Genomic DNA, 22275 nt, shown 5'->3' with positions numbered 1-22275 from the left:
TTAATCATCACCTAACCGCCCCGAATTTCTTCCCTGCCAAATGAAAGAACAGTGAAATATTGTAACAAGGGGACAAAGAGCGGTGAAAAGAGACAATAACGAGTAGCAACAAGGGAATGGGGGGGGGGGGGGGATTTGACGAATTGCTTTGGGAAACACGTGTGTAATTGCAACAATGTTTGCCTGACTTCGGAACAAAAGGAAGTCATGTAAAAAAAATCTGAACTAGGTTGGGAAATTATTAGGTACAGAGTTCAGCAACGTGTCGTCACATTGCAACACTGTCGAAATATGATTATGCATTTTGTTTCTATTTTTTTCTGTAAAGACTTCAGGCAGCACGCAAATCATATCCGACAGAAAGTTTCTGTTTAAGGGGATTTTATACCCTGACGAAAATTTGAGCATTTTTCTCGTCAAGTTTGTATAGTAAGCTTACGGGGTAAATTTGGTTACGATCTCGAGAACCAGTCTAGAGAAAAATTTTGCAAGTAAAGACTAGATCAACAGAGGGTACATACGATCCTTAAATAATGAATAAACCAGGATGAATTAACAATTGAAAATCTAGCGTAAAATTCCGGATGAACGAACAATTGAATATCTAGCGTAAGAATACCGGGATGAATGAACAATTGAAGACCCTAGAAATTTGCCTCAAATCTATACAGTGAAATTGGACCAGTCTTCCTCTCTGCATGCAACGTTTTTCGAGTTATAGATAATCTATAATAAAGTAAGTAACTCACTTACTTCCAATAAGTAACTTTGAAAAGACTGCACAGCTTATACACCGAATTTGGGGCGGCAAGGGCCTTAAAGCCCCAAACATTTCTCACCAAGAGCTGATAATGCACACGCATAAAATTGCATATGTCAATACTGCTGCTCCCCACAAAAATTGTATGAAGTTAGCGCTACTGCTTTGTATCATGCACTTTCCCCTGCGCTAATGCTGTATAGCATGATTTTCCCCGACGCTATTTTCCATAGCGCTACTCCTCTATAGTATATAGTTTTCGATCCTATTGCCGTACAGCATGTATTTTCCCCGGCACTACTGCTGCATTACATGTATTTTCCCCGGCACTAATGCCGTGTAGCATGTATTTCCCCCGTTGCTACTGCCGAAGAGTGTGTATTTTTACAGGTCCTACTGCTGAATAACACCTATTTCCCCCAGTTTCTACTAGCGAATAGCATTACTTTTCCCGGCGCTACTGTTGTATAATATGTATTTTCTCTGACATTACTGCCTCATAGAATGAATTTGTCCCGTCCTTACCACTTCTCTATTACATGTATTTTCCCCAGAGTTTCTGCTCTATATAGCATGTATTTTCCCCGGCGCTACTGTCGTATAGCTTTATTTTCCCGGTCCTACTGCCGTAGCATATATTATCCCCTGTGCTATTTATATAATCATGTATTTATCGCTACGCAAATACAGCATAACATGTGATTTACATCCATTCACAACTGGGTATCGATTTGTACGCTGTTATTAGGCATCAAATTGCGGTTACCACGTTAGGCCTACTAATCAGTACAGATGCTGACGCAATATCTCAAATTAAGTAATTCCGTCATTGATAAAACTAAAACAACGAATCCACACACTAAGATCAGCAGATAGAAACACTGCTGACGAACCAACGAGGTGAACAATAGGTGCGACCTCTTCCATACGAATCCTTTCTGAACCTCTTCCACCCCTATTTCATCTGGATGGCAATAGATGGCGCGGGGAAAATGATTTGCAGCCGGATGTGTATCATGGGCTTTACACAACCGACAATTGTTCAAGCCTTATTGCGTCCATTGAACTATAAATGATTGCAGGATTTCAATCATGCTGTTGCATCTGCTGTCGCTTGAAATTGCTACTACGGAGCATCGCATTTCAAAATAACGCTTACGGAGAGCAGTCTCCAGCTGTTATTAAGCTTGTAACAAGCAGTGTTACAATCCGAGAGCACCGAAGAATATGATGGGGTAATTCACAGCTTGGGGCTATTGTTCCTAATAGATAATTTGCGATTACGTGCGATTTGTGTGAGATTGTGAAGTAGAAAACTGTTTTTCTTGTGTTTTTTTAAACATTGTTCGTAATGTAACAGCTTTAAAAGTATATTTAGAAGTCCATGCTGTGTATAGACTGATCTAAAAAAATCGTAGGAGGGGCACAGATTATGACATAAGCATGTAAAACGTAACTTTGGATATAAAATGTGCAGGTTTTACTAGATATTAAACACACACATGTGTGTATGTGTATGTATACATATATGTGCGTAATGTACCGGAATAAATTCCATGATTTTTCACATCAACGCTCCATTTATTTCTCCTTACTGCTTGTTATGTCTACATTAAATAAGAAAAAAATGCCATTAATTCATATCATACTCGAAGTGTAGGAAAATTAACTTAAAGCATCTCTCAGCTGCATCATTGTCACCACGTCCTGTCAACTATAGACGTCGGGGGGAGAAGTATTGACAATAGCAACTTTATATGTATGTGTGAGTGTTTGTTTGTGTGTGTGGGTGTGTGTGTGTGTAATATCTGCCTTTCATGAGAAATTTTGTGTGGCTTGTAGGACCTTGCCGCCCCAAATTCGACGCCTAACCACGTTTTCGCAGTGATATCGATTGATTAATTTTAAATATGATCCCATTACTTCATGTGATATTGAAAGCTGTTTCGGTAAATCTGTCTTATAGAGATTCTCTTTTTAGCATAAAGAAAGTTTGGTAATCCATTGTTTTGGCAACAAAAGAAGAGTATATGTTGTCAGGGTTGTAAAAGGTCCAGAAATTTTAAATAAATTCAGTTCCGGTCCAGGACAGGAAATCAGCAAGCATCAATGGGTTCTGGACCGTACATAACCATTTTATCTGTAAAATATTTCAATTCGGTCCAGGAACCTTTTATCCGGATCAATTTTAATACGGTCCAGGAGCCTCTTTTCTATGAAGCAAAACCAACTTGGACCGAATTTAAATTGTGCAAGAAAAAAATGTTCCGGTTCTATTCCGGAACCCAATAAAACCCATTAGAATTTATTGGTTTTTGGACCTTTAACAACCCCGTATTTTGTACCGTATTTGAATTTTGCATTACAATTAATGTCATGTAAGCCTACTACTGCATTTTATTTACCTAGATGAACAACTTAATTAATTAAATTATCGTTTTCACAATTGTACTCCCACATTTAATCCCATCTTTTGATAAAAATAACTAATATACGTATTTACATATCTAACACTTTTTTCGTACATTTAAATCCGTTCCCTAACGTATAATGAATGTCCAAACTCTAATGACACTACACTACGGCAACCAGAGGACAGTCTTTTTTTTGAGTCTCTGCCCAGATTTTTTTTAACTTAAAACGGGGCGACAAGATATCTCCTTTTTGTAAACAACGACTTATGGACATAGAATTAATTGCTGGAAAAATACATCTTCTCTATTATTACTACGAACTACGGCACAGTAATAGTCAGTCATTCACATCTGACTAGAGTGTGAACTGAAGTTTTTAAAACTAAAAACCCATGGTTTTATTTGTACACACTTCCACGGCAGGTCATAGTAGCCTATTCATCAATTAATTAAGGACGGGACATGTGCGTACACCAGCACACTTAACAAAAATACATATTACAGCTCATCAAAATTGCAAATGTGGTTATGAAAATCCGATGCGCAACATTTATTCTTAGAATGTCTAATTTTCTCACATCAACGAATCACACTCTATAAAGGAATACAATGTTTGAAAATTCCACTTCCCTTCTATCAGAATTATCTCCTCCACTAATATGGCTCTGTACGGATATGCACAAAAATGTAGGCTTGAAATATAAAATGATTTTATAACGTAACAGTCCAAGGATAAAAGTGATTTATTTATATAATCGATTTATGTTTGTGGTACTGGTGAACTTGAGTGACAATCTACCGACATCTGAAGAAAAACAATGACACCAAACCTGACCAAAGTCAGGATCATATAAAAGAAGAAGTCTAAAGTGTGGTTTATATTGAAGGTCTGCAACGCTCCAGTTACGTATGAACATAAGAAGCGATTGTTTTTTGCGAATAGTAGAATATTATCTTCAAACATGCGTGACCTTTCTTCCTTTATATAAATGCCGCCAACAATTGGAAATTGCAAATGCAATATGCTTCCGTTGAAAGGAATTCAGTACATGTGTGGTTGATCGGCAATTTTATCAAAAAACGACTTTTAATCATTAAGGACTGCTTGGTTGGAATCGAGTATATATCACTATATTTTGAAAATTATTTGCACAGTATTTATTTATTTAATTAGTTTTCAAATATCAGTGTTCATTTCAAACAGTTTTCAAATTAACATTTTGTACATTTTGCCGTCCCGTTTTTGTCCCGAAAGATAAGTAAAATGTCCCGTTTTGTTGTTTTAAAAATCTGGTCACCTTACACTAGTCGTGATGTTTGTGAGAGCTAAACACACACATTTATCACCCTTCCCTGGAATAAGATCGAAAATATACAATGCAAATGTACTGCATGTACACCTACTATTCAATACCTGGAAAGATGCAAATGAGAAATGAAATTCTCATAGAATGAAATAAATATTCCAAAGGAACTAAGCTATTTACGTATGTTGATACGTATGTTCTACCTTGCTTTCATTCGACTGCTCTTCCAAAAACGCACAACTTTTTTTTTCTTGAATAAGTCATGAACACTTTTACTGAGGGAAAAAATCCAATTACGCCCCTGTTTACCACTTAAAATTTTAAAACGTGTCGCTCAAAGGTCTCTGTGACTAGGCTGCCAACCAAAAGGTATCTGCTCCTACGTACATACTCAAATCCAGAGTGCATTTCCGGGAAGAAATCGGCTTGATACTTTTTTAACGAACTGCAAATAATCACACGTGGGAGGGAATGTGTGGGGTGAGTATGACACGTGTTTCAGTGTATTTATTCTTGTGGGCGTTCCTTCTGTAACTTTCGTCATTGTGCATTTGCGAATGATGGCACACGGTTCGATTTCTTAAGTTAACTTGTTAACAGAGTGATCCAGTTTATAGTTTGTAATTTTCAAACGTACACCAGTTACAGTTTCTTCAAGAGTATTTTAAACTACTATTTACCTTTACTTCTGTTACACAATTGAAAATTATGGCACCAGTCAATCTCAAATTCTTGTATGGGGACAATTATAACCATGGGAATTTCGGGCTAAAATCCATCAGATTGACTGGAGTCAAAAACCGTGCCTTCAAGATACTTATTGATCTAAGTAAACTTTGCAGTATCGTGCAATATCTCATGTTTTCATTCATATTTCGCCATATTTTGTCTTTCTCTTTTCTCCCAGCAATATATGTTCATACGTGGCACGCGCCGGCCCCCGGGACGGAGGGGGTAGCACATCGCGCTACGACGCCAGAGGTCCCGGGTTCGATTCCTGGCTTGGGCATGGATGTTTGTGAGTGCCTATTCATCACTTTCATCATATCATCACTCATCCCCATCTTCGCAAATTAGCCAAAAGTGGCACAAGAAGCGAAGTAAAATAAAGCAAGTCAATCAAATCAATGTCTACGTGGCAAGCGTCCCTCTGTCTTAACCATCGGCTTAAACAATTATACTGTTTACGAGCTAGTAAAAACACCCTTGCCGAGGCTGCTCAAAGATCGGTATGCAGGTAGAAGAGGTCGAAGTGTTCTCGAAATAGGAGAAGAGCGAAGAAAAGTTATGGAGCCTCCGGAAAAAGCTAGATCAGGAGGCGCGTGAAATAGAGAGCAGACCACATGAAGAAATAAGAAGAGACAGGGAAAAGAACACAAACGCCGATGGAGTGGCATGCTAGTATAATGCCAAACCAATGACAATGCCCTAAACAGTAGCAATTTAAGGTATGTCCTTAATCCTTTCAGCTTGAACTTACTAATCCTAACGGCCGCAGATCATCGGGATGATAATGACTTCTTAGTGGAGACACTTGCTACATATCGACTATCCTTCCTTGGAAACCAGTCTGACAGTGATAATCTACTATAAGCAAACTGTGGCGAGAGATGTGGTTGCAGAAAAAGCATGTCTCCCTACCGAAGACATATCTGGAAGCAATTGAAAAATGTCGTGGCATCTGCTTTCCGAGTACACACCGCCTTGTTAGTGTTGGTAACACTCTCTGAGAGTGTTCCATGGCTGAAAGGAGTTTTTCCACCCTCCGACGTCTCAAAACTTTGGTTAGTTTCCGCTTGGGCGAAGAGTGACTCACAGGACTGGCTCTACTGAACATTTATTTTGATGTAATTCGAATTGTTGACAAAATAATACAGATGTAGGAGATTAGACGTTCTTCTCTAGATGTAAGACTGTGTTTTTGTCAAGGTCGCATCCCGGTATGTGAAGACTAGAGATTGTGGATTCCTATGCTAAGGAAGGTTGTACAGTCAGCCGCAATAAAAATACGACAATTATATCCTGAAATACTCACTTCCCTGGTGACATGTGCTTTGCCTAACTGTGCGGCTATTTCCGAACTTGCTATTGAAATTACTCATAACGCTACGAGCATATCAGGATCTAGTTGTTCCGTTTTTATTGCAGGCGACTGTACAAACAAGCACGGGTTTTGCTGTTCCATATTACCATCGATATCAAATGGGCCCTTCGAGCACGGCAGAAACAATCTCTCACAGGAATCTGCCACCGGAGCGCTGACGGCAATCTACAACAGGGTTTTCAGTTCTGCCATCGCATCCAGGAGCACCTCATTGTCTACACACACAGCCTCCCATGTGAAAAGGATCTCCCGCCGGAAGGAAGAGGAAGCCGTGACGTCACGATGAAAGGGCGGTAAGGAATAAGATGCAGTTAAGCTTGATGAAAAGCAAAGCGCCGCTAACAGGGGCCTGATGCCCCTCTATTTTTTTACATCCCTAAAAAGTCACAAGAAAGATCTGCGCCCGGAGAAGCTATTAGCGGTAATTGCGATTCTTGGTCACACAGCAGGTCGGAAGTCATTATCCAAAGCCCACGTTAGCTGAGTAAACAAGCCCTTAAACCGGAGAACAGGGGCGGGCAGAGGGGGGGAGCCTTCCTCCACCACGTAATTATAGACAAACATGTTATCTACCTGCAGCCTACCTCTATTAATATGGATTAATGTTGCCTCGTCCGCCAACAGGTTATGTGTGTTTGAAAAGCGAATGTCTGTCCTGGGAGGGAAGCCGTAAGGTGCATAGAGGAGGTGAGGCCCCTTCCTCTGTGATATTCAGCAGTTTCATCCGCTTATGTGCACATATGCGTGCGTGTGTGATGTGATATGATTTTTGAAGGAGGGGGGTGGCAGAAAGTAAATTAGAGAGGTTTAAACTTCATGGCTAATGGCCTCTCGACTAGTCGGAAGAGGGGAGAGTCATTAGTGTATTTATTTTACCTGATTATTAGTTTGAGAAAAAAAAAGGAAAATGTAGTTCATTAATTCTACCGTCCCCAACTGCATAACAAACCTGAATTTTTTCCGATATTTCCAAAGTAGTATTTTTGTGAATTTTTGTCCCTACAAAATGTGCTTAAGCTGAATGGTGAAGATTACGTTGAGGTTGGGTTGAAAAGGTACTATAGATGTCGCTATTCGCTATAATTTCAAAATACAATACTTATTTCGTTACGGATATCGTAAAAAGAAAGTAATTTGTTTGAAAGTAATAACAAATTTTAAAAACTTATAACTTTCAGCATCAGAGGTACTGGCGTGTGGGTTGTTGATGTATATTTCGAGTTTCAAACTTGATTCATGGCCAACCAGTCGATATTTATTTGTTCATGCCAACGCTAGTTGCCATTTCTCTAATCTACATGTAACTTGCACCTTTCTTTACTCACTAGCAAGAAAGAACTGCATCACTGCTAACAATGTATGTTACTCCATCGTTTTTTGGCCATTGCGTTTTATTTGTGCACTGTTGTTATTTGTTTTATTTAGAGTGACCAGATATTTGTTGACCAAAAAGAGTATAGTCGATAGGTTGAAGGTGCGCATGCATTTTGCTCTTTCGCGGGGTTCGCAAAAATCCCGCGCGACTTCTTGACAGTCTAATTATCCTGGAAATTATGCAAAATTAAAACTTCCTTTTTATTTTACACTCATTTTGCACAAAAAAACTATATTTTGTGACTACATAATATCTATTTTAATATTCTGATGCAATTCTTGAATATTCTAAAGCAAATAATTGGAGGAGAATATTTACACACCAATATTGATCAATATTTTGAACAAATTTTAATTATTGCAATTTTCAAGTATCGGTATCGGTGGGAATCGGTAAGAGTATCGGTATCGGTTCAAAGAGGTATCGGCTCAGCCCTAATCATTATCATTAAATTCCAATGAATTTGAAATACGTTTTGCTTGTTGATGGAATATGAAAATGACTCTTGAAATTGTTCATAGGAAATTCTTGAGTCAAGGAGTAAATACTTCAGTTTGTTGACATCTTGACGTTTTCCGTTCTGTGGATTTTAAAGCATCTTTACGCGTAAAATAAAAAAAGTAAAAGTAAAAGTAAAGTGCTCCCCTGTGCTTAGCACGACGCCATGAAGGCGTATAGGGGGTGTGGGGGTAACGCCCACACTTTCTTGATCCGGTCGTGAGTGGGGGTGATGTGATCAGCATCACGCCCCTGACCGCCTTTACCCCCCAGGGTTTCCCCCAGGTACCCATGTTATTCGACGCTGGGTGGGCGCCGGGGCCGCTTCCAACGTTAGAAAAATGAATGAAATTAAATAGCAAGGAAAAGAGTATATTTGGGGATTTTTACAAATTGAAAAGAGTATAGAGTATATGAACCTCTAAAAGAGTATAATACTCTTAAAAAGAGTATGTCTGGTCACCCTATTTTATTGTTGAGTTCAACGAGTTATACATAAGTAAACATCTACAAACGTTACATCAGCATGGCAACCAACAACCTTTGCAGGGAAGAGTTCCACTGACAGCCCCTCAACAGCGGGCTCACCTTGTCAGGTGGTGCCTTACCCGAAAGGAACGTCACAAAAATTCCACTCAACACACCTCACCAGCGTCAGGAGCAGAGAGTAGGACAGGAAGTTCAAATTGAATAGTGACATTTTACGATTTGAGATATATGTTCCTTCTAAAAGAACGTTGGTTTCATTAGCACACAACTTTGACACAATATATACGTGAAGTGTATTAATATAGTATTTATCATGCTATATACAAATGAATATATTACGGACGAACACAATAGTAAAATAGTTACTAATCATGACAATAGATCGCGCTAAGTGAAGGAGAATTAAAAGTAAAAAAACATCGATGATATTTGAGATAGAAAAGCAACATAGGAGCATGAATAATTAAAGTATAAAACAGCATGAACATCTATAAATTTGGAAAGAATTAATAGAATGAAAATTGAAGTACATAAATAAAGAAATTGCAGATACTAAAGAATATTCATTCAGAATTATCAAAAATAGAAGAAAGTGAATATGCCGCATTGGAGTAATTTAATCGTAAGAAATGATGAGATTCCTTGCCTAAGAAGCGTATCAAACAGTACATTATGGTTCACCAAAGTCTCGAACGAGACACTGTCTATGATGCTTTGTTGGTTCTCGGTCACGTCTCGACAAGTCTAGAAAAAGGCTGGTAAAGTTCTTATCTCGATTTTTTAAAATGACCCTTAGATCTCGGATATCTTTTAGGAGATATTTTTGTCTTCTTGATATCCTTGACTAATTTGACTCAGGGCTGTACCTATGGAATAGCAAGATGTGGTCGAGGATGCAGGAAAAAAAAGTTTTTATTCTTTTATACTTAATTAGTAAATATGTCCATAAAGAAAACACAACTAGCAGTGTCGGATCTACAAATCTTGCCCCCCCCCCGCAAAATATTACCAAAGGCCCCCCCTCTACCTACCTATCCTTACACACACGCTATATATATATATATATATATATATATATATATATATACACACACACACACGTATATATATACACACACACACACACCACATATATACACAATTCCACATATAAGTTATATTGTATGTGTATCTAATTCTTGATCTCATGTTGATAAAGTCGCATATAAGGGCCTAGATAGTGATTCAAAAGTCCTTTAACACACCCTATAAAGAGTAAGGGAGTTAGGCTGGGTACAATTGGTCACAATAGAAACAGGTTAGGCTTAGGGGGAACCAAGTAGGTGTGTTAAAAGCGGACGTCCGCCATATTGATTCAACTCAAAATTTCTAAATGAGAACGGGGTGATGTGATATACATAGGCTATATATATCACACTGTTTTTTAACACCTGGAAAATGATACATTCGTTACAATTATGCAGTCATAATTTTTCCCTGATTAAAGATAGCTTGAAGAAACCTTCACCACAGCATTTCCCGTGAAATTCTATCCTCATATGACTCTAGTCTGACTGCCACGCGGGAAACTCGGGGTGGGTGATTTAAGGTCGGAATTTTTCCGGCTTTGCCCCCCCCCCCACATAAAGCGGCTCTAGGGCCCACCCAGCCTCAAATCAAATGGTACCCGATGGGTAAAGGCGGCCGCAGCATAGTGCTGATCATATCACCTCCAAGATGACCGACATCGAAAATGTATAGGGATCTACCCCCACATACCCAAAATGTGCCTTCATGGCACATGCTATATGCACAGGAAACTTTACCTTTACATGTATATAATGTATTCGTTTCTATACCCCTGTGTAACTACGTTTTTTTTTTGTTTTTTTTTACATAAGCATGTACGAACCTCTACTATGTCAATGGTTGAGGGCCCCCTACAGGCTTACTTGTCTCTGGGCCCCCCGCACTGCGGGGTTTTGCGGCTTGTAGATCCGGCAGTGACAACTAGCCTATGTACTGTGAAGGCATGGATAGAAGATGTGGAAGTAGGGCCCACACATCCGCAATATCGGTCATTTGTAGAGGCTAGATGAACCTCATAGCCGCTCCATGCAGGGATATTTCCGGAATTAATTCCCGTCTGAAGTAATTCACCCCGTGAATCGAAGACTGGTGGTATACGCGTGACAGTCTGACGCCCTAACATATGCGCACACATACGCATAATTAGACTATAGTCTTGTAAAACTGGTCATTCCTTGCATAGAGATGGAGATTAGCGAGAATGTATTTCACAAGTGGTTAGCGAGCTGTCATAGCAGTAAACTGCGCTAAAAATAACCCTCTCTCCTACGTGGCTTGCGCCTTTTCCCCGCCATTCGCTAGTGACGTCACGACAGTGTTCTCGCCAGTGTAGCTATATCTTATAAAAGCACTGTTACTGGTATTTTTACATAACAACCACATACCGGGTGACTACAATTGAAGTTGCACCACTCAGAGTCCTCTGGAGTCTATTCGAAGCATCGGATTGCGCTAAAACTTGTTATATAGGCTATGGAGACCATGGGGAAGCGAATGCTGACGAAAGAAATAGTTCAAGGTTTTACCACCAGGTTGAAATATGGCGATGAAATCAGGTGCACAGCGAATAACAACACGGGAAACGCTTCGTGCGCCCATTGATCACAATGTCTTACGCTTCCAAAGGTTCGTTCGCGTTGACAGTGCGCCTATTGAACACTGCCGTACCGATATGAACTCAAATTACTGCTTGTCGTTATTTCAGCGCCACATTTCAACCTGCTGGTGAAAATTTGAACTCCCTTCTTATCGTCAGCATTAACTTCCTCACCGTCTCCATATTCCCTATATCAAGTTTCACAGAAATCTGTTTCTTCAACCGGGCTCCAGAGGGCTCCGAGTATAGGAAAATTTAATTTTAAGAGCCACATTTGCATCTGGCGGTGAAAATTTGAACTGTTTTTTTTTCGTCAACATTCGCTTTCCCATGGTTCCCATAGCCTCTCTACCAAGTTTCATCGCAATCCGTTACTTCGAACGGGCTCCAGAGGACTCGGAGATGGGGAAGTTTAATTTTAAGCGCCACATTTCCACCTGGCGGCGAAAATTTGAGCTACTTTTTTCCGTCAGCATTCACTTTCCCATGGTCCCCATAGCCTCTCTACCAAGTTTCAGCGCACTTCGTTTCTTAGAACGGGATCCAGAGGGCTCTGAGTAGGGGAAGTTTAATTTTAAGCGCCAGATTTCCACCTGGTGGTAAAAATTTGAACTGCTTTTTTTCCGTCAGCATTCGCTTCCCCATGGTCCCCATAGTCTCTCTGCCCTGTTTCAGGGTAAACCGTTACTTCGAAAGGGCTCTAGGGATCTCTCAGCAAGGCAACTTTAATTGTGACCACCCAATATGAACCTTACCATTCAGGGAAAAAATTGGTAAACTACCATCTATTAAATTCTTCCCTCGCAATTGCTTCTGCCCCAAGTCATACGCGTATTAGTTTCATTTGTTTGTTCCACAAATGTTTGTTCGGCCGCAAAAAACGGTTGGCAAATGTTTATTATCAATTACACCTTGCTGCTGTTCATGTCGCCTGTATTTTTCTTTCGTGTTCATCTGCCATTGTTTACATTCTCATACCTTGTTTAGATTATATTACGATGCAATTGGGCCCTGTTTGTTGTCAGTCTGTTTTCATTGTTTAATTTATGATGTCATTGTTCGCGTATCATTGTCGTCCTTTTCAGGTTCTCTATTGTTGAATGCTCCTGCAGTTATGTTTCCTCTTATGCTGTGGGTTTAAATTGTAATTTCAACATATGAAAATACAGTAAGACTTCTCCTAACTGACACCTCTGAATAGCGGACACCTGTAAATTTCGGACATTTTTCAATTCGCCGGCAGAAATACATGGGGTTTAATGGCAATATTACTTCTCAATAACGGACATTCTTAATAACGGACACGGACACTGATAACTACCTCCCCAACGCAAATAAAACTTCTTAATAACGGACAGCCTGAAAGAAAACGGTCGCAATTCCTGGAATTCGATACAGCAATGGCCAGTATTTCCAACTAGCGCGCATTGTTTCATGTTACACCGAACGCATTTCTTTTTAACCTTTAAGTGGGTATGTGAGGTGGCCACAGCACCCCAGGTCTAATAGTATTATAAGTTGGCAACACTGTTCATCTTTCCGTTACCTTCATGTTGTTTACTCCTTGAGGGGTAGGTCTTATAATTTCCTTATTGTTGTGCGCTGGTCAACAATAACAAAGAGCTCCGCGTTCTGGGGTGTTATCAACACCCCCACCTACCTACTTGCCTATTCTTTAAACTTTATTTTGCTCGAGTAGTTTTGCTAATTGTAATCTAAAATCTCAAGTTCCACATGTAAAATGTTAATGTATACATCGTAAGAATCACGTTTGTTCAAAGCGTAAAAGCTCTTGCAGATCTTTATCTGACAAGTTTTCTTTAGCTGAACTGTAGTGACATTCAAAAATTATAGGCCTGTATCTGTTTTCTATATTTTTTGTAGCCTCAAATTCATGTTCACGTTTTACCATTTAATTAATAATGATTAAATATAAATCGTCGTACATTTATGTAACTATTGTGTATTCTGTTTGGAAGGAAAAGTAAAAAAAAATATAATAAAATAAGGAATTGTCCCTATAAAATAGAAGGAAAAAGGAAAATTATAAAAATGTCCTTAAAAAGTTTCAAATTTAGTTATTTTCATTATTCGCAATCTTACAACCGTACAAATGTAAAATTACATATATTATAATTATAATTGTTAGAAATATAACTGTAAGTGTACTTTTCTGTGCGGTGTCGTGAGCACCCCCTACCCACTTGTGTACAATTTGGCTACCTACCTACTTAAAGACAGTAGACAGTATTATTTGTGTTTATCTTGAGAATTGTGTCATTTTGAATGCAGTAATTTAAGAAAGGATTACATTACGTGTATTGTATTTTCATTTTTCAAATTTGTAATGTATGTAGGGATACTTTAGTAAATTTAAATTCACCGTATGTAGTACATTGATTGATTGATTGATTGATTTAGTTTATTTTACTTCGCGTTTTGTGCCTCTTGGCTAATTTGCGAAGATGGGGATGAGTGATGAACTGATGAAATTGATGAATCGAACCCGGGACCCTTGGCGTCGCAGCGCGATGTGCTAACTACTCGGCCACAGGGTCGGGCCGTATGTAGTACAGTATTTTGTTCCTTCAATATAGGAAAATTAACCATTATGTTCGTAAAGTACGTACTGTCATATGCTTATCCTATTGTGTAACATCCTACACTTTTTTCTGAATAGCGGACACTTATTAATAACAGACATTTATTTTCCCCTCAGGCCTGTCCGTTATTGAGAAATTTTACTGTAATTTCTCATTAACTATCCAAAGAGGAGTGTAACCATTATCAAATATAATATTTTCCCCATTGACTGCATTAAAAATGACAGATTCACCCTTTTTCATTGATTAAAATAATCGATAATTTCCAATTAGATTGCTATGCACAGTAATTTATTTTATTGAACTTTACAAGACTTGAAAAATATTGTGACAATCATTTCTGGGTATGTACAGTAAAAGATGCCAAATATTTGCTATAACCTGTATCAGTGGCGGCCCCCGCAATATGCTAAACCTTATCTACGAGGGAGAGAGAACTTTCTTTGTCTCCAATTTTTAGAACTTTGACCCTCTAGTTTTGGAACACAATCGCCGCCACTGATCTGTATTCAAGTTGAAAGTGAACATTTTGAACACTTGTGCTATACTGCTTTTCCGGATTCTCTGGAGTAGCGACGCGCAGAGGGGAAAGCTTGTGGGCGGGGCCAGACTAGGTGGGGAAGGGTGCGGGATGAAAGCAACGAAGTGCTGCGCGGTGTAACGGCCGTAAAGCAAAACGCTTCCTGCTGCCAATTTCTTCTTTTATTCTTAACAATGGCCAGTGTATTGTTTTACACAAATAATATTGCACGTTTATTTGTCTTTTGATGCTACGAAGAACAGAAAAAAATTAAAACAAATTTAAACATACATTTTCAAAAAGCATGCAAATAACCACAAACTATGAAACATCATGTATCAAAATGTGTTTTAAACAAGTCTGAAAAACATGTTCCAAACACTTTGTTTTAAACATTTGTAAAAAAAACGAAGCAATGTGTTTTAAACTTTTCAAGCAAGTTGTTCTCGAACACATTCAACACTGTGAGGCGCTCTTCTGAATGCAGAGTTCCTCTAGACTTGCGAGCTGACATGTTTACTACGGAACTACTGGACCGCGAATGAGCCCCCTCCCGTGGATGCCCCTCCCCTCCGCGCGTTCATTGGACGAGGCGCACACCCTTCAACATGCGCACAGAACGCGTTCACGTTTTCTTACTCCAGAGAATCCGGGAAATGAATATAGATAGATTCTATATCTGAATCAAGCATTATGCATAGATAATTACTAACTAACTCTCTAGTCTTCTTAACCCCGAAGGTTTATGGCTGCAGCAACACAAGCCTTCCGTCTGTCCCTATCCTACAGTAGACCAATCCAAACTTTTCCATCCATACCGATTTCATTTAGGTCCATGTCAACGTTATCCCTCTATCTTTGTCTTGGCTTTCCTACAGATCTCTTACCATCAGGTTTACCAACAAGAATCCTGTAAACTCCTCTTTCCTCTCCCATTCGTGCCACATTGCCTGTCCACCTGAGTCTTCTTGATTCAATTATTCTAATAATATCTCGACATGAATACAAATTATGCAGTTCTAAATTATGTAACCTTCTCCATTCACATGTCTCCTCATCCCTTTTAGATGCAAATATTTTTTTAAAATATTTAATTTTCAAATACTTTTAATTTATGTTCCTCTTTCAATGTAAGGGACCAAGTTTCTCATCCATATAATACTACTGGTGAAATTACTGTTTTGTATATTTTAACTCTTAGTTTCTTAGATACGAGAAGATGAAAGTTTATTTAGAGAAAAGTAACACGCATGTCCTGAATTAAGCCTGCTTTTCATTTCCTCTTTAATATTATTTTCATTTGTTAGTATTACTCCTAAGTACTTGAATTTGGAAACTGGTTCAAACGAGTTGTTATCAATAATTAGATTTTGATTATTACCTAACACTTGGTTTCGGCCTGTAAGCATATATTTAGTTTTATCTTCGCTAACTTCCAAACTTATCTCTTTAGCTGCTTTTAATAATATTTTAGCATTATTCTTAATTGTATTTATATCATCCCCCAGCAAGTCTACATCATCTGGATATGCTAACAGATGAGTCACACCGTTTAATTTTAGTCCTTCGTTAGTTTATTTTACCTTCCTAACAGCATATTCTAAGGCAAAATTAAAGAGCAATGGAGATAATGCATTTCCTTGTTTTAACCTAAAGGTAAAGTTCCCAGTGCAAATAGCACCGTGCCATGAAGGCATATGTAGGGGATGTAGGGATAGGGTACCACACATTCTCTATCTCAAGCCAGGTACCCATTGATTGAGGATGGATGAGCCCCAGAGCCTCTTCATTCCACCCCGGGAATCAAATCCGGGTCTCCCGATTGGCAGTCAGACGCCCTACCGACTAGACCACCGCAGCTCTTTTTAACCCATCATAAATTTCAAATCTGTCAGACATATTAATACCAACACGAATTTTACTTTCTGTTTCATTAACTTCATACTTTTATCAATCATAAAATTTATCATATTAACAAGCTTGTTAGGTATTCCAAATTCGACTAATACATTATGTAATTTATCTCTTTTAACAGAATAATTTGCCTTTTTTAAAATAAATGAATACCTGATGCACATTTTCATTATATTTCCACTTTTTCTCAAGTATCTGTCTGATCTGAACAATTTGATTTACAGTTGACCTGTTACGTTTAAATCCCCATTGGTCACCAATAATTTCATTAGCATATATATGCCATCAAATCTGCGTCAGTTAACCTAATCTAAGATTACCAGGGATTAAGTATCATTGTACATTGTGCATTATTGATAATAAACCAATCTTTATTGGAAGGAAGTTCCATACATTATCATTACTAAAAACTTAAGAAAGGTATATGGGGTTAGTCCTGTTAAGAAAATCTTATCATATCATATCCAATATATATAAAGCCCCAATCCCACCACTGACTGACTGACTCACTGACATAAATGCTCTCCATGAAGGAAGCCCCGGAGGCGAAAAATGCCCAATTACGACCCCCTATGAAATCGTCCCAAAAGGCAGAGAAAATTCAAAAATCGCTCAATTAGCCCTTCCTTAAGGGTGGAAATGCCCTTTTTTCACGTCCTTAGCAACTGTTACCACGGACATTTTTTTGCAACACACATTGTTTCCTTCAATTCTTAATTGAGGGGTCTAGTGAGAGAGGGAGCTATGCCAGAAATCTTGAAAATTTTATTTTTTGGCATTTTCAGTGTTCTCCTATCATCTGTCATGTATCATGTGGACTACAACCATGTGGCATAGCTCCCGCTTGTTCTGCAGCAGATTTTCTGAGTTGTTGAATACGTCCTCATCAGCATTTTGAGTGAGAGAAGGAGCTATGCCACTTACTGATGGTGTCTGCAATAGGAGTGGCAGAGATTGTGTTGCAGTAACTGGTGCTAGATTTAATATCAGCCGTGAAGTTAAAAGATTTCATGTCAATAATGCCTTATATTCCTTCAGTTCTTCATGGTGTTTACCAAAAACTAAAATCCACAGAAACAATGGACAGTGAAGATCCTCCAGAAGACATATGAAGTTGTCTTTATGTAGATCATATGTAACCCTGTGAACATGATTTACACTCAGGCAAAAGTATTTAAGCCTTGTTCAAAGTATTTCATGTGCTAGATTGATTTTTCCACATGTGTATACTACAACAATATACCACACATGTTCATAATAAATGGTATTTATATTGAAATTCATATTTTTCCTTTTGAATAATTTACCTAACAATATGTTCAGAAAAAAAATTACCCTTTGTTATACAAATTATGACTCAACGCAATGCTTTAGAAAACTCAATTTATTTCCATTTCATGTCAAAGTGGCATAGCTCCCTCTCTCACAAGACCCCTCAATTGTCGAGATACATTATATTTCTCACAGATCTACAACACACAGATGATTCAACTCCTGGCTTTGAAAATGTGGCTCAAACAAGGGTGACATCTACATAATAAGGAGTTTTAGCCCATATACAATTATGTATATATTGTTATACTCAATGCGAAAATATCTACATCGTGCTTGTTTTAACTAAATGTTAACAAACATGATAACAAACAATTCTTTAGAGCATGCCTTGCTTGTTGGTGTCCATGGAAACGGACGTTGCTAGGGAACTTAAAGAAAGTTTATTTTCAACCAAAAAACTACTGTAAGGGAATAATGCTAGACTTTTCGAATTTCAAAACTGGAGCATCAGAATTTATTACAGAGGAGAGGTAGGAATTTGATGGGAATGACGAAAAACAATTATTTTTCAATTACGTTTAAAAATGTGAAAATGACAAAAGACGTATATACTGCTTTTCCAATATAGTGTCGCCATTCAATTCGTGTATATGAAATATCTAACTATTTTGAAACTGACGATATTTACCCAGTTTATTATTATGAAAATAGACAATAATGTGTTGAATATTTATGCAATATTAGAGTACACACATAAAGTTATTTTCTAAACTTTTCAAATTAGCAATCTTATACACTTGTTCCCCTTCATCCAATACAACATGCAGATATTTTCAAAGTCATTGAGGAAGTCCATCTACAGTATAACGTGATTGCGTCCACAACGTGGCCAAACGCCACGTCGAAAGTACGCGAGTCCAATATATATAAAGCCCCAATCCCACCACTGACTGACTGACTCACTGACATAAATGCTCTCCATGAAGGAAGCCCCGGAGGCGAAAAATGCCCGATTACGACCCCCCATGAAATCGTCCCAAAAGGCCGAGAAAATTCAAAAATCGCTCAATTAGCCCTTCTTTAAGGGTGAATATGCCCTTTTCTCACGTCCTTAGCAACCGTTGCCACGGACATTTTTTGCAGCACACATTGTTTCCTTCAATTCTTAATTGTCGAGATACATTATACAGTTCTCACAGATCTACAACACACAGATGAATCAACTCCTGGCTTTGAAAATGTGACTCAAACAAGAGTGACATCTACATAATAAGGAGTATCAGCCCAGATACAATTACATATATATTGGTAAACTCAATGCGAAAATATTATCTACATCGTGGTTGTTTTAACTAAATGTTTAGGGGGTATAATGACATGCAATTCCTTAGAGCTTGCTGTTCTTGTTGTTGTCCATGGAAACGGACGTTGCTAGGGAACTTAAGAAAAGTTTACTTTCACCCCGAAAACTACTGTAAGTGAATTATACTAGACATTTCGTATTTCAAAATACGAGCGTCAGAATTTATTACAGGGGCAAGGTAGGAATTTGAGGGGAATGACGAAAGACAGTTATTATCCAATTACGTTTAAAAATGTGAAAATGACAAAAGACGTAAATATTGCATTTACAATTTAGTGTCGCTATTGAATTTGTTTATGCAAAACATACGGTTAATCCTTACTCACTTTATTATCAAGAAGTTAGACAATACTATTTTGAATATTTGTACCTTATTAGAGGCCATACACACATAAAGTTACTTTCTAATCTTTTCAAATTAGCGAATTTAAATACTTGTTCCCCTTCATCCAATACAACATGCAGACATTTTACCCCATCTATAATATGATTACGCCGAAAACGTGGACAGAGGTCACGCATGCGAGCGTACAAGACGTGGCCAAAGGTCACGTCGAAAGTACGCGAGTCATTATGATATAATTTAAATCTGAAACGGGTAACCCTTCCAAGATTATTCACAATTGCTTTGGTATAGCAGCAAGCAACTAGAGCCGAAGCAGCAGGTTATGAGAAACTAGCCCAAGCAAATTGCAGCGTCCGAAGACCGGGTAGTTCTCCCTATAAGGTAAACTTGTGATACCAGCAATCGGGTAAGAAAGCCCCAATATACAGAAAACCAAGGTTATTAGAAGTATAGGTTGGGCCAATCCGTTGTTTACTCGTAATGACGAAACGACGGTAAGAGGTGAATTTATCCATGAAATGAATTCCAAATCTGTGCGCTAGTGTTGCACTATGCAGATAGGAAACCATGCCAGAAACTGAACACACGAAATAGAGTACACAAATGAGCATTTCCACCCATTTACATTTTGTGGCTTCAGACAAATTGAAAATAAATATAGATAGGTACTTATTGTTATGCGGGACAGAATATTTTTGATCGGAACGGGAATTTTTTTAAATCCCAACATTCGGGACGGGAAATATTCGCAATTTCTCGACTAGTCGGGAAATCTCAAATTCTCATTTTCACCTAAAGTGATTGCATTTCTGGAATGAAAACTAACGATTTCCGATAAGTTCCAGACACTTGCAATGTAGAAAACGTCAAGAATTAATACCGTTTTAAAATGACCATTCGGTATTTCCCGACTGCTCGGGATCCAGAAATGTAGGGAAGTCATTTGCTGAAGTCGTGATAGGGACGTAATTTTTCTTTCCTATCCCGGTCCCGACTTTCCGAGATACCGCACACCACTTGTTATTATTATTTATTTTAGTTCAGCACAAGATACATCTTCCAAGTACGTTGAACATAATATATACGTTATATACGTTTTTCAAAAGGATTCTTCGGTCACCGAGCTTTGGATTCGTGTGGAAACGCTAACGTGAATCATGCTAATGCTAGAATCTGCAGTGCGCATTTCTGCCCAAAAGATTATGTACGTAATCTGAAAAGTCAACTTTTAGGTTTACATCGAAGAAAGATCCTTAAGCAAGATACCTTCGAATCCTTATTATGAGCAGGAATGTAGGGAGTATAATCCTGGTAAATACTTCGCCTACCATTTCTTTGCCATTGGTGTACAATTCTCTCTCGCTTTTCCCTACATATTCACATAAAGCAATAAAAATACAAACTGCTAACATTTCATTCCATTTTGGTTATTTATTAGACGGTACGTGTTTGTATTTATATTTGATAAATTTACTTTGCTCTTCCGGCCATTTAAGTCAATTGAGATGATGAAGAAGTGATAAAATAGATGAATGGCCAATTACAGTTCCCCTTACTTACAAGAGCGACCACAAGAAAAAGAACCTTCCTCCTCTTCCGTTCAACTCGGACTATTAGAGAGCATGCTCCACTCTCCCCCTCCCCTCCACACTGGAGTACGGTGCACAGGAGTCGCGAGTCTGCGCAGGTTTCTTTGCTTGTGGTTCCACTATAATAGTAATATAAAATTGTACACTCACCTCACTTAGTTCTCCGGCAGTTTGTTTCTTTATACATCATATTTGCAGAAGATACAATTCAATCTATAGGTGTAGCCTACACTGTATATAACACACCTTATTACTGACTTCCTTGACCCTGGATATACAGGGTCAAGGAAAACAAAGAAATGAGCATAATTTTCTCTTCGGTGAAGATGTTGTACCTAAACCCAAAAAAAATCTCAAATAATGAATTCGACAATGTAAATTGATGAGATTTAGTAAATCATTTGATGAAGTGAACTAATTCTGAGTGGACTAATCGCAAAGGACATAATAAGCTCAGATCCTATTAATTCTTCATGGTATGTGACGTAAAGTTCCCGCCCAACCGTTTGACGGCGTTAGTGGTTATCGCATCTCCTTTTCCATAGCCTGTAGTACACATCCTCATCTAGACATTGTTCTTGTTCTGGTGTTTAATATCTGCATACTGCAACACTGTCGTTTTGTCATTTCACGTGACTTCACATTGAAGTGATGCATTCACTTGGCCGGTCACACGTCATCGCACGCAAAAACTTCAACCGTTACCATGGTTTTGGGCCAGGGCTGCAGAAAACCGGCTTCCTTTTATACTACATAGTTATTTACAAAAAACCAAGGAAACTTGGTCGATATTTACATGTAACTATGGATTTACATAATTACATCATGCAATTTAGAATTTTACAACATTGACATAAAATAATCAAAGTTGTAAATAACATACCTTTCTAATATATTTTTCAAATGCCACAAACGTTTACATAATTATTAATTTTGTTGTTTTTAAGAAACGCAGATTAATTCTCGAACATTCTTAATCTTGTGCAAGTCACAGATAATGTAAGCTCGCGCAGATGTTGATTTCCTGCTTTACAAATGGTAACATGAACTAAT

The sequence above is a fragment of the Lepisma saccharinum genome, chromosome 11 (genome assembly GCF_977018435.1).
Source record: "Lepisma saccharinum chromosome 11, izLepSacc3.1, whole genome shotgun sequence".
NCBI lineage: Eukaryota > Metazoa > Arthropoda > Insecta > Zygentoma > Lepismatidae > Lepisma > Lepisma saccharinum.
The sequence above is the reverse complement of the archived record's forward strand: the minus strand, read 5'-3'. Positions refer to the sequence as shown.